The following is a 13,964-nucleotide window of genomic DNA, read 5'->3' on the forward strand; positions in this document are numbered from 1 at the left end:
GTTCTTTCCTCTAGAAGTTCCCCCCAGCACCCCACAAATGAGGGCTGAGGACCATCGTGGGATGGGATTTGTGCATTGCATTGTCTTCCTGACCTGTGACCCGCTGTCCTCTGAGGCTGCTCCTCTGGATCTCTCCAGGGGTCTGTCCTTTGGCCAGGCCACTCTTTCTTTCCTGAGGTGATTTGGTGGGTGGTGGTGGAGGGTAGGGACATTTGTCATGATGCAATGGGAAAACTACTGGACTTGGAATTCATAATGATAGTTAGTATTTATTGTGCATTAATACATGTCAAACACTATTCTAAGCAGTTTCCTATATGAGCTCATTTAATCCTCATAATAAGCTTATGTAATAGGCATTATTTTATCCTCATTTTATACGTGAGGAAACAGAGATGCAGAGAGGGTAACTTCCCCAAGGTCATATAGCTCATAGGTGGCAAGATTTTAAGTAAGGCGATCTGCGTTCAGCGCCCACACCCTTGACCATGAGGCAATATTTCCTCTAAAGACTAGAATTTGAATTCCATGCCCTAATTCATCGTGTGTCCTTGGGAAGACTCTGCCCTTAGCCTTTCTCCTGAGCTTCCATCTCCTCGTCTGTAAATTTTGTAAACACGTGCAGGTTTTCTAAAAAGGTGTTAAATAAGCGATATATTCAGAAAGTGGCCAAGTACCAGGCACATAATTGAGACTGAACAAAAGTGAGTACGTTCCAAATGGGATAAGGGTTCTCATTTGATGATCAACAGGGAGAGGAAACAGGAAAGAACTAATTCAATTTAAAGAGTCTTCATTGCACAGACTTCATATGCCAAGCACTGAGGATACGAAGATGAAAAATAAAGGTCCATGCACTAGAGTTTCGTTGGTTAGTGGAGAAAGATGTGTAAGTGTTTGTAGTTTTGGACCAATGTCCACACCATAGGAAAGTTAGAGAGGAATAGCCATGAGTGTGCAGGGAAGGGAGAGAGTGACCCCAGCGCGATGGTCAGAGAGTTTTGTGGAAAGAGGTGCCTCTTCCAGGATGGGCAGGATTTCAGTAACTGGAGAGAGTGGGGAAGGGTCATCAAGACTGAGACTAGCTGGATCAAAGTCTCTGTGGTAGGAATGTGCTGGTTATTTTATTTTATTTTTTTGGAGGTGTCAGGAAACCTCTGAGTTAAAATAGGGCGGCATCTGTGGTTTCTCTGGAACGCAGCCATCCCTGCTCTTTTCTACCCCACCGCTGTCACAGAGCTCCAGCCTAGAAGAGTGAACTGCGGTATTGTTTATAGGTGTTCCCATAATAGCCTTTAGCGAGTTTCCTGTCCTAGGACAGCTACTTCCTCAGACCTAAATAGACCAGCAGAAGGGCGGGGATGTGGGAACTTTGCGTGTTATACTCTATGAACGGTGTACTTGGGAGGCCAATGGGTGAGGAGGTATCACAGACACTGTTGGTTACTTATCAAACACCCTTTCCCCTTCTTCTTTGTGGATAGAATGCTGCTCTTCAGAAGTCCACCTGCCAGGGGCTTTCAAGGAGGTTAGTCCCCACCTCAGGGGTGAATCACTGTGGTCCTGTCCCTCTTGACAGTGAGTGACTGGTTTAGACATAAGCATGTGACACAGTTCTGGCTATGAAGTATGAAGGGAGGGACATTTGCTGAAGGGGGATAGGGAAAGGTTTTTCTCCATTTTCCAAAGAGATATTTGGAAAGAACCAGCCTCTCTTCTGCTATGGGCCGAGTAGGGTTGGCACGTGATACCCGGTGCTGTGGCAGCCATCATGGGAACCTGAGGGGGCCTTGCTTAGGAGCAACACGTTGAGCATGTCAGAGCGGAAAGACGGAAGGAACGAGACACTGAACACCCTACCTCAGACTATTTTGCGTTGAGTTTTCTGTTACTTGTAGCCCAAACAACATCTTAACTAATAATACACGATGGGACGGCCACCTCACATGACGTCTGATGATTCTGGGTCCCCTGCACCCTTCCCCACGGCCTTTATGCATTAGCCCAGCACCCTGTTTAGTCCACCACCACCAAATCACACACTTAGACTTTTGCAGTCTTGACATTTTTTCCGACCTGAATTGCCCTTCCACCACCTTCCCCACCTACTAAAAATCCACCTTATTTAAAGTATGGCTCAGATGCACCTTCTCTGTGAAGCCTTTCCTGTTGTAATTAACTACCTTATTCTTGGAGTACCCATAACATGTGTTGCCCTTCCCCCCCTTCCTCTCTTCCTTCCTCCTTTTTCTTTCTTTTTTAAGTGCCTACTATGTGCTAGCTGTTGTGTAGCACACTGACACCACCCTTTATGAATAGGGGCAGACGTGCACAGCAAATTGTGAGCCAGTGTGTTTTGTGTGGTCATACGGGACCATAAGCTATCACCAGGGGCTTCTGAAGAGGTGCCTGACCCCAGCTGCAGGGAGAGTCAGAGCAGACTTGCTGTAGGGTGCAATCCCTAAGCTGAATCCTAAATAATGAATAGGAATTAGACCTAAAAAGAGCGAAAGGAAAGGAAGGAACTTCTAGGTATAGGGAATTGCCTAAGCAGGGACGTGGATGGTAGAAATAGCATGGTTTGTGATGGAAACCAAGTGACTCATGTGCCTGGACCCTAAGGTTTGAGGTGGGAGGGATGCAGCAATGCTGGAGGGGAAGGCAGGAGCCGTATTCTGAAGCTTGGACTTCGAGGCCACTGAGCCACTGAAGGCTGAAGACAGGGGAGTGACGTGACATCTGCCCTTTAGAAAGTTGGTTCCGGCTGTGTTGCATGGAATAGACTAGGTGGATGAGGACGAGCATTGGAAACAGGGAGGCCATTTCGGATGGTCTTGTAGGCGCCTGGGAGTGAGTGGCCCCGGAGATGGAGAGGGAAGATATATGGGTGGTAAGGTGGGCTGGCGTGGGGGTTGATTGAATGAGGGGCACGGGCAGGGGGAGAACTCGTGAAGACGCCGAGCTTCCTGCCTTGTTCATGAGGCTGAGTCATGTCTGTGTCACACAAGACCCCCACCTCCTGGGGTGTCTGGACGTCCCCTAGAGTGCTGGGTTCCAGGCTCCATTGCGAGATGGGAGAGGAAGAAGCAGGTCTGTCCCGCTCTTCTTTCTTCTTTCTCCTCCCACAACTTCAGCTCCACTGGTTTCTATTTAAGTGGAACAGGAAGTGCTGCTGTGATGGGCTTTTCCTGGTGTCCTAGGTCTGAGCCTGGAGGAGATGGAACACTTGCTTAATGCCTGTTGTTCATTGTTTTCCCCTGTTGTTCTCTCCCAAACCAGACCAGTTCGGAATGAGACTATCCCAACATCTCTAGTCCAGCCCCTCTGTGTGTCCCCGCAGTTCCTGCCTCATGCTTCTCCCATGTGATCTCCTGAGTCATCTGGCCTTGTCCTAACTCACCGCCCTCCCCTTAGTCTGTTCTCCAAGCTGATGCCAGGGGAGCCTCCTAAAAACTTCAGGTGGGGTCACTGTCCTGCTTAACAAGCTTCTGAAACCCCCTCTCCTAAGCCTGGGTGGTCAAATGAAAGCAGCCTGGACTTGTCAGCTGCTGAGACCTGGGGTCAGCCTTGGCTCCCAGTTTACCGGCGGAGTGCCCTTGGACAAGTCACTTCACTTGCTGAGCCTGCATTTCTCCACCTGTGAAATGGGGATGAACTGAGTGATACGTGAGTCAATACATTAAAGTGCCTGCCTGATACACACACGTGCACAGACATATGCATAGAGACGCACACACAGACACACACACGTGCACGTTTTCTTTTCCCCTGCAGACTTATTCGTCTCAGTGAATCCTTAGTGCCCGCTCCACAGTAGACCAGATGTGTATTCTCTTTTAGCTCAGAGTTTGACAATTTCTTCTTTCGACAAATTTGAGAAACTCTTCCCACTTGTCCTAGGAGGACCAGAAGGAGTGGGGCCCTGATGCTCGGGGAGTCCAGGTGGAGGAGGAAACGGAAGTCAAGACCCCAGCGTGGCGTCCTGACTCCATGCCCTGTGCTCTTTGCATTGGCCACCCCCAGCCTTCTGGGCAATCATGGGGCAGGTCCCAGGGTTCTGGAGCGTATCATTCTGCAAAAGGGGGGCGCCCTCCACACAACTGTCATAGACAACAGCAAATTCAAGCGTTTGCATAATCAGGGCCACAGGAATCAGTCAGCGAAGTCTATATGTGTTTTCCCGAAAGAATCTTAATGTCCATAACATATGTATGTGTGGGGTGTTCCCATCCTGGAACGCGTTGGGAGTGGGTTGGGGTAAGTTGAGTTCAGCGATGATATTTTAAACTTCCAGTTTGAAGGAAGCAACAGTGCTGAGCATTTGCAGATGGGGATCATGTTGGAGCTGAAATAGAAAGCCTGCAGAGCGTAGTCGTATCATCACAAAGAGAGCTTCTGCGGTGTAGACGACTGGGTAAGAGTTTGGATCCTGGATTGAGGTTGCGTCCTGACTCTGCCTTTCAATGGCTGACCTTGGATCTTGCTGACCTCACACAAGTTCCCAGCCTCTCTGAGCCTCAGTTTTGCTACTTGTCAAACGGAGAGACGTAGACTCCTGTCTGCTAGGGTTGTGGGGACAACTCCATGCGGTGGTGTGTGGGGAGCAGTGAGGATGGCGCCTGGCACACGGTAACCAGCAGTGGAAATGATTTTAGGGGGGGAACTGTGTCCTCCAAAAATGCTGTGTTGAAGTCCTCACCCCAGTGCTTTGGAATGGGACCTCATTTAACACTAAGGTCTCTACAGACATATTCAAGTTAAAATGAGGTCACTATGGTGGGCCCTAATCCAGTCTGACTGGGGTCCTTATAAAAAGGGGGCATCTTGGAACAAGAGACCTACCTACGTGCACAGAGGGAAGTTGATGTGAAGACACAGAGAGGCAGTGGCCAGGTGACTGGAGTCGTGCATCTCCAAGCCAAGGAACACCGAGGAATGCCGGCAACCCCCACAAGCTAGGAAGAGGCCAGGAAGGATTCTGCCCAGGGACTGCAGAGAGCACATGGCCCTGCTGACACCTTGATGTCAGACTTGCAGCCTCCAGAACTGAGAGGGCATACAATTCTGTTGCTGTAAGCCACCTAGTTGTTGGTAATTTGTTAAGGCAGCCTTCGCTAAGGTGACGAAGGAGAGGGAGAAGAAGAAAAAGCATCATCTGACCTAAACACTAACCAAACAGCTGGCCACATGTGTTGGACTGTAGGTGGGCTTGTGGCATTGACTCAGCTGACACGAGTCCGGATATACCTTTCAACGCTGTATTCTGGTCGTGTTTCCAAGGGACATTTGTGGAAAACATCCTTGATGTTAAACTAGGAGCCAGAGATTAGAAGTTAGGGCTCCAGTCTCACGGGAGAGGTACATTGAAGGAGCCGTCCCCAGGAAGTGAAGTGACTTTTGATCTGTTACATGCGTGTGTTGAGAAGGGGACCCGGAGAGCAGACAAGGGAGGGGGGCACGTTGGGGCTGAGGGCAGAGACTGGCACAGCCCAGAACAGTAGCCACAGCCACCGGTGTGCGCCTGGCGTTGGAGAAGCATGTGATGTGGTAGGATGGTGGGGGGCGGGGTGGCCGAGGGCCTGGAAAGTGGAAACACCTTGAACCTGGAGGAGTGTGCAGGGATAAGATGAGGAAGGACGTGGGCCTTGATCCTGCCACCAGGAAGGTGGGATTTGTGGCTCTGTGGCTCTGATGGGCCTCCTTTTATATCTGACCTGTGTGTCGGCCTCCCTGTGCGATGCATCGCGAGAAAATTCAAACCTTAGGGGAGAAACCCCAGGTTTTAAGGATGGAAAGAGCAACAGGCTGAGCCCTTTCACGTCATAGAGACAATGTGTTGTGGTAGAAAGAACATCAGCTTGGGCATGAGCTAGTCCTGGGTCAGAATCCTGGGTGGGAATCTGTGTCTCTTGCTTTGGGACCTTGGGCAGCGTACTTTCTCTGAACTTCAGTTTCCCCACCTTTCCGTTGGCACTGTTCACATCCACTGCAGGGTGGAGATTAGCATGGGATCATATCGGACAAGTTTGTGGCACCTGGGAGGCCCCAAATAAAAATCATTTCTTCCCCCACTTAACCCTGTTTACACACACCACTTGGAATAAGGCTCTGTGATGCTTGTCAAACCCAATCATCTGAGTGGGAAAGAGAGAATTGCCATCTGGAAAGGCCTGCCCTTCATGGGAGCAAATACGCTGTCGCTAACAAGAGGCCCTGGGTCCCTGGGAGGAAGGGGTGAGTAGCTGCGGCTCCTGGGAGGCCATGGTAACTCTTACGGCAGGAATAACCCTGAGATCATCATTGTTCTCTAATCACTTAAAATATCGCCAAAGGCAGATAAAGGTTTCTCAGCTCCAGGTGGTTTAAAAACAGCCCCTGCGCACAGCACAGCCAAGCTGTTGTCCCTGTGACCCGCTCAGCTGACGAGCCCCGGTCCCCACCCGGTCCTCTGCTCCCATGCATTCTCCTCTCGACCTCCTCTGCATCTAGCTGGCTAGAAACTTGTATAGTTATCCCACTCATATTTATTTGAGGTCCCACTGCATATCAGCGTTATTCTAGGGGCTGGGCAACAGCTGTGAACACAACAGAGAAAAATCCCTGTCCTCATGGAGCGTAATTCCAATTGGGGGACACAGACAACAAACATTAAATGTGTGGAGAAAATTTCACCGAAAGGGAGGCTGGGGAGGGCTGAGGGGATGTGTACTGTCAGAGGGGGTGTTCAAGGAGGCTTTCCCTGAAGAGGTGACATTTGAGTAAAGATGCAAAGATGCTGAGGGAGTGAGCTTGTGGCAGTCTGGGGTAGAACAGAGGGAATAGCCAGTGCAAAGGCCCTGGGGTAGCTGCGAGTGTGACTTATTTAAGGAACCTTAAGGAGGCCAGTGAGGCTGCAGTGGAGTGAGTGACGGACAGTCATTGATAAGGGGAAAAAGTGATGGGGTGGGGATGAGGGCACGGTCTTGCTGGGCATTTTGAAGACTTTGGCTTTTACTCTGAGTGGGCACAGAGGCTCACGGAGGGTTTTGAGCAGAGGCGTGATATGGTCTTGGCTTACATTTTTACCAGGATCCTGACGTCTGCTTTATAGAGAATTGGTTCAAGGGGTCGAGACGAGAAGCAGGGAAGTGGTTGGGAGGCTGCAGCAATAATGCAGACAAACAGTCCAAATATATACTTAGGACAAATTCCTAGAGGTAAAACTGTGGGGACAAAGGGTAGGCACATTGTAGTGTCACCAATATTACCAAACTGCCTTTCAGAAAGGCTTGCCAATTTAATTGCTAAGAGTAGTTTTTTGAGAGTGTGCATTTCCTCAAACCCGTGCTTGTTCTGCACGTTTTCATTAATCTTTGCATAGCTGATGGGCTGAAGATAAGTGTTGTTTTGGTTTGCCGTTTCTTAGTATTGAAAATATTTTCATCTCCTTCTTAGCTATTGGTTTTCTTCAGTTATTAATTGTGTACCTCTTTTGCTCATACCTTTATTTAGCATATATCTTTTTCTTGCTGATTTGTGATAGTTCTTTATATATATGAATGTTGCCATATATACCTCTTCGATATCTTATTCTGGTATATATTTCTATTGGAGATATTCAGAATTATTTGGAGAGAACGAGCAGCTTATATGTTGTTAGACTGAATAGTGTGGAAAAAACTGTGACTAAAAACAAAAAAACTTAGGTTCACATCGCAATGTTAGCCCAAACCAAGTGTGTACCTTTCAGACCACTCTTTTCCCCTCTCAGAACCTTGGTTCTCTCGTCCGTATAATGACAGGGTTGGCTAATGGTATCAAAATAAGAAGAATGCTGCGATTTTATGATACTTGCAGCACTCGTGGCCCCCCTGTATTTATTTAGTATCACTGGATTTTAGATATTATGCAATGCTTTTATAAATATCCGAGTGTCATAAACTAAATAGAAAGTGGCATAGCCATGGATTATAGTCATGTTGCAAACTGACGTAAGCCAGTTGGCAATTTAGTTCTGCTTACTACTGTACGTTCACATAGACTTGGGTTCTAGACTTGACGTTGGTGACAATTACGACCTCAAGCCACTTCTGGACCACTTTCCTCGCTGTAAAATGAGGGAGGTGAAGCAAGGGACAGTGAGGTCGTCTCCAGCTCCATCTTTATTATTCCTCCTTAAGCGTAACAGAAAGAAGCAGTTGTGAGGAAATGGAGGCTTCAGCCTGCTAACGGAGCTGCTTGAGGCCCCAGGTTTATCTGTGGATTGGAACCCAGGCTCAGTGCCTCCAAGCTTCTGGCTCTTTCCCTGTGTCCAAGCCCCTTTATGGACAAGGAACGGGATCTGCCATGACGATTGTCTGTCACCGGGCCCTACGTCAACGGTGCCGTGAATCCCCTCCATGAGGCTGGTCTGTGGGAGAGAGTTTTGGGGACACCAGGAAGGAGGAAGGAGGAAGGTTACGAGGGAAATGTCTGGATTTCTGAGGACAATGGGTGAGTCTGGGCAGAAGGAATTTAGGAGAAGTCTCAGAGAAGCCCAAGGTAAGTGAGAAGGCAGGAAAGCATACTGAGGAAGAGAGAAGCTCGGGCCAGGGTGCAGGGGCCGGGAAATACCTCGGCCAGGAATCAGATCCTCCAGGTTACCTTTGTAAATTACTCTATAAAAAGCCATGTTTCGAATCCTCATTTATGCCACTTCCTGTTTAGTTATGACATTCTGATATTTAAAGAAACATTGCCTAATATCTGAAATTCAATGATGCTCGATAAATATAGGTGGATCAACCCTACCGCCATTCTCATAAAATCATAGGATTCTTTTCTTTTTTTACTTTGATATCATTAGCCAACCCTCTCATTACACGGATGGGAGAACTGAGGTCCAGAGAAGGAAAATGATGTATTTTTTTTTTAAGCTGTTGGATTTGTGCATTTTATTCTTAAATACCAAAACTCAACGGGAGGCTGAGCTGGTCGATGTGCAAGAGGAACCAGCAGCACGTCCTCCCCTTGAGTGAGAAAACCAGGCCTCACGTGGAAAGAGCTAGCCCAGGTCACGTGAAGTTTTCCGTATAGTCAACAGTTATCCACGGCTGACCTCCCACAGGCCGGCTGTCAGGGTCCGACTCCGTGTTCCTCTTTGACTGCTCCTTTCACACTTGCTCTCTCCTCCTGCCCCACCCTCCCTCTTCCTCCGCTTTCTCCCTTCCTCCTCCTCCTCCTTCCCGCTTCCTCTTTCTCCTCCTCTTCCTCTTCCCTGCAGCTTTTGCTCGAGCTTTTGTGCCACCCTCCTCACACTTCACTTCCTGTTTCAAGCCCTCACACCTTTGCTCAGGTTGCTCCCACGGCCCCGAATGCCCCTGCCTGAACACCAGCTGAACTTGAGTGTCTCACTCTATTTTGTACAGGCAGCATTTTAATGACGTCATGTGTACATACGAGCTGTGATCAAACAATACGGTGAATGTTTAAATAAAAAAATGTATTACAGTAAAAGACACATTGCCATGAATCCCCCTCAAAATACTCCCCCTTTGCCTCAAACACACTTATCCCATCATTCTTGCCACTTTCTGAAGCAGTTCTGGAAGTCCTCTTTCGTGAGTGTCTTTAGTTGCACTGTCGTGGCTGCCTCCATGTCCTGAATCATTTTGACTTTGGGGAAGAGCCAGAAGTCACATGGTGCCAGATGCAGTGAATAAGGTAGATGAGGACACACCGTAATATTTTCATCTGACAGAAATTGCCGTACCAGAAGCGATGTGTGACACGGAGTGTTGTCATGATGGAGGATGATTGACAGCACACTTTAAAACATACCTTCTCTTGACCGTCGCTCACACCCGACTGACTGCACAGAACAAGTTGAAACTTGTCACACACTGTTACTAAGGTTTGATGCACCACCTCCCGTATTGAAGACCCTGCCTTTCCCTTGGATGGCACTCGGCAGCATTCACCGTAGTTTTTGATCACATCTCGTATTTATATATTATTATAGTAGCTGTAATGATAATAGTAGCTAACTTAGTCCAGCACTTGCTATGTGCCAAAAACTGTGTGGAGCGCTTTATGTTTAATCCTCACTTATATTTATCCTTATTTTATAGATGAGTAACTGAATCTCAGAGAAGTCACTTGCCCAAGGTCATACAGCCGGTAAGGGGCGGAGCTGAGATTCAGGCTGTGGCAAGCTGGTGACAGACTGTGTGCTCAACTGCTACATTGGATGTTCCTCATTTGAGCCCGATACCAATTCTACCAGGTAGAGATTATTGCTGCTGAGGGAGAGTCAGCATGTGGTGTAATGTTCTCGATACATGTCTTACACATTCTCCTAAGTTAGTGTCGCAATAATCCTACATCAACCCAATGAAGTTTTAGCCCTATTTTACAGACGCGGAAACTAAGTCTCCGAGAAGCTTAGACACTTGCCCGAGGACACCCAGCTGGCATGTGGTCGAGTGGGTATGTCAGTTAGGAAACTTCCTGCTGTAAAGAACAAGGTTGGAGTCAATGGAACAAGCAGTGAGCAAGTGCACGGACTCACACACTACCCGTCCACGAGTGGGGGGCGTGGACGGTCCTCGTCCCCACAGGACACACACAGCGCTCTTGGGTTAAGATAACTGAAGGAGAATTTCATAAAGGGATTTTTCTAAAATTGAGGTCAAATTGACATAAAACTAACCATTAACCATTTAAGGCATACACTTCAGTGGCGTTTAGTACATTCCCAACGGTGTTCAATCTCACTGCATCCCCCCAAAGGAAAGGTAGTACCCATGAAACAGTCACTCCCCTTCTCCCGCTTCTCCCCACCTCCGAGCCCCTGGCAACCACTAGTCTGCTTTCTGCCTCTATGGGTTTAGTTGTTCTGGACATTTCATATATGTGGAATCATACAATATGGGACCTTTTGAGTCTGGCTTTCACTAAGCATAAGGTTGTTGTTGTTTTTTTAAGCATAAGGTTTTTGAAGTTCATCCGTATTGTAGCAGGCATCATTACTTCATTCATTCCTTTTCATGACTACATACTATTCCATTGGATGGGTAGACGACATTTTGTTGATCCATCCGTTGATAGACGTGGGTTGTTTCCATTTTTTGGCTCTTATGAACAGTTCTGCTGTGAACATTTGTTTGAAAACCTGTTTCCAATTCTTTGGGGCTATGTACCTATGGATGGAATTGGTGAGTCACCTGGTAACTCTATGTTTAACTTTTTGAGGACCTGCCAGACTTTTCCAAAGTGGCTGAACCATTTTATATCCCCCCTGGGCCCCCTAGCAATGTAAAAGGGTTCTGATTTCTCCGCATCCTTAGCAACACTTTTAGTGTGTGTGTGTGTGTGTGTGTGTGTGTGTGTGTGTGTGTGTGTGTGTGTTGTGGCCACCTAGTGAGTAAGGAGTGATATGTCATTGTGGTTTTGATTTGCATTTCCCTCATGACTAATGCCTTTGAGCAACTTTCCCTGCATTTGTGGGCCACAAAAGGTATATTTGGGAAGGTGTGGGCATGTGTGGGGAATCTTCAGGGATGATACATGGCCTTGTGGCTCCTGTATCAAGCCTAGTTTGAGGGCTGGGGAGGGAACAGTTACGGGAACCTGGAGACAGCAAAGGTTGTATGTGCAGGGGCCGTGAGCAGAACTGAAACTTCGGTTGAGGGTGGCAGCCAGTTTGCAGTGGTCTGCAGAGGGAGTGGTAGGGGGATGGAGCCCTCATTTTCCCCTCTCTCCCATCTCCCTGTTGGCTAAAACCACCTTGCAAACCAGATTCCTACCCAGGAATCTGCTGCATTCTTAGTCCCCAAGGGTCAATTTGAGGGGACACAGTGGGATCCAAAAGTAGATTCTATCCCAGGAGCCCCAGCTCCGTTTTCCTGATTCTTCGGGTCTGTTCTTTGTGTGGCTTCTCCCTGAGCCTGGCAGTGAGACCAGCGGCGGTCTTCTGGGTTTTACCTCGCCATTGTAACATCCGGAGGAAGAGTGAACACAGCATTTCCAGAACCTCTCCTAGCAGATGGAGAAAGAGCTTTCCCAGAAACCTCCAGCTTCAGGTTTCATCGACCGAGCTTGGGTCACGTCGTGCCGTCCTGAGCTAATTTACTGGCCAATTACTGGGATCATTTTGAACCCGTGGGGCCCACACCCGGAAACTGCAGGAATGTGTGCTTCCTGGGAGAAGGGGAATCCCGTGTGAAATCAAGAATGAGGAAGGATGCCTGGCAGAAACCCACAGCGGCCTTCCCTAGGGCTTCCTTGGAACATCTGTTCAACTAAAGCCCACGCTTTTTCTGCTCCACCGCCCACCATGCCCAGGGCAAGCCCTACAGTGTGGACTCAGGCCTCCTGGGGTTGTGTGTCCCTGGCTGCTTGCTGCAGACTGGGTCACGTGGGCAGCGAGCCGTCTCTCGGTGGTGTGGCCCCTCATCCCTCCCCCGATTCTCATCCATAATAGCCGTTCTAGGGAGTGAGGCCCAAGTCCATCAGAGCCTCAGGCCTGAGTTCTACGAGGAGTCCAGGAAACAGGATCTTTTTGTCGATTTTGACACAAAAGACAGAATTTTAAAAACTTACCTTGTTATAGGATATCATATACAGCGGCTGCCCAAAAAAAAGGTAAACACGGTTTAAGAAAGGGCAAAACTATCAAAATTGTACTAAATATATACTGATAACAAAAGAGGAATACAAGTCACGTGTGACTTCTGCAATTACAAGAGGGGCTCAAAGTGGTTCCCATCAGCGTCCAGACACTTCTGATGACGGCGAACTACTGCTTGAGCAACGTTGACCAATGTGTCCACTTGTGTACATTTTTTTGGCACCCCCAGTATATGAAATCTTCAGCATAGGCAAATCTATAGGGACAGAAAGTTCAGTGTTCCTTTGTCAAGAGTGGGTAGAGGTGAAATGGGGAGTAACTGTTGATGGTATGGGGTTTCTTTGGGGGGGCGACGAAAATATTCTAAAGTTGATTGTAGTGATGGCTGCATGACTGTGTGAATTAGATTAAAACCATTGGACTGTACACTTTAAATTGGTAAATTGTATGGTATGTGATTTATACCTCAACAAAGCTGTTACAGCAAAAAGAAAGGACATAAAAGCTTGGTTGCTTCTGTTCTCTTTGTTTTATGTAAAGTTGAAGATGATTGGCACTGTAGCCGCTAATAGTAAAAATGATCTGTAGTTTACACCATGTTTTCTTTTTCCTCCTTCCTTGCCGTGTCCTTCCCTCCCTCCCATCCTTCCTCCCTCCCTCTCTCCCTCCTTTCCTCCTTTTCTCCCTCCCCCCCCCGCTTCCTGTGGATATGTACCCCCCCTCCCTGTAACCTGTATAGATCCTGTGATAGATCCTGTGGATGTGACCCGGCCCTGTACCCATACGGGCATATGAGCAATGCCTGGCCAGCCAAGTGCTCCAGCATCCCCACCCCACCCCCACCCCACCCCAGAGATTGGTTCAAGGATCCACATGCAGTCAAGAGTCAACCCTGAGCCTTTTATTAGACCTGCTGAGAAAGAGGCTTTCCTTTGGCAGAGACTGCTGAACCTGAGGGCTAGTGGCCCCCTTGGGGCAAGTCCGCTTGGAATATCACCCTGCACCCCTCCAGGAATGCAGAGCAAGAGTTGGGGAGTAGCCCTTCCCTGACTACATCCTTTGAGCCCCAGAATCTAGCCACCACATTCCTGCCTGGACTTTTCCTTTTTGTCAGCCCATGGATTCCCCCCACCTTTTTATCCGTAAGCCGGTATTTGTTGGATTTGCTTTCTCACAAAGTAGGTCTAGGCGTGGTGTCTGCAGACTTGGGCCGTCTGGGCTCCCACGATTCAGTTGATCCCCCCTTTTCCACACCGATCCCAGAACCGTGAGAGGGCACCAGTCTTTCCTCTCCTATCTCCTGTATCAGAACAAGCCAAGAAAACTGCTTCCACAGAGGAAACAGGCTGACGCTGGAATGTCCTGACCCAGTACG

The 13,964-nt window shown here is 48.3% G+C and overlaps 1 protein-coding gene across 6 annotated transcripts in view; it reads left to right on the forward strand.

The window, feature by feature from the left end:
* ASAP1 (ArfGAP with SH3 domain, ankyrin repeat and PH domain 1) overlaps nt 1-13,964 on the forward strand; it is a 293,346-nt gene that overhangs the window by 8,076 nt on the left and 271,306 nt on the right. Inside the window, exon 2 of one of the 6 annotated variants that reach the window (XM_074316674.2) lies at nt 10,089-10,243. The exons of the other annotated variants lie outside the window; for them this stretch is intronic. The gene's annotated coding sequence lies outside the window, so the exon portion shown is untranslated. The remainder of the gene's footprint in view (nt 1-10,088; nt 10,244-13,964) is intronic. 6 annotated transcript variants of the gene reach the window in all.

Source organism: Rhinolophus sinicus, chromosome 6, assembly GCF_057876585.1.
Source record: "Rhinolophus sinicus isolate RSI-liver-muscle chromosome 6, RSI-T2T, whole genome shotgun sequence".
Lineage (NCBI taxonomy): Eukaryota > Metazoa > Chordata > Mammalia > Chiroptera > Rhinolophidae > Rhinolophus > Rhinolophus sinicus.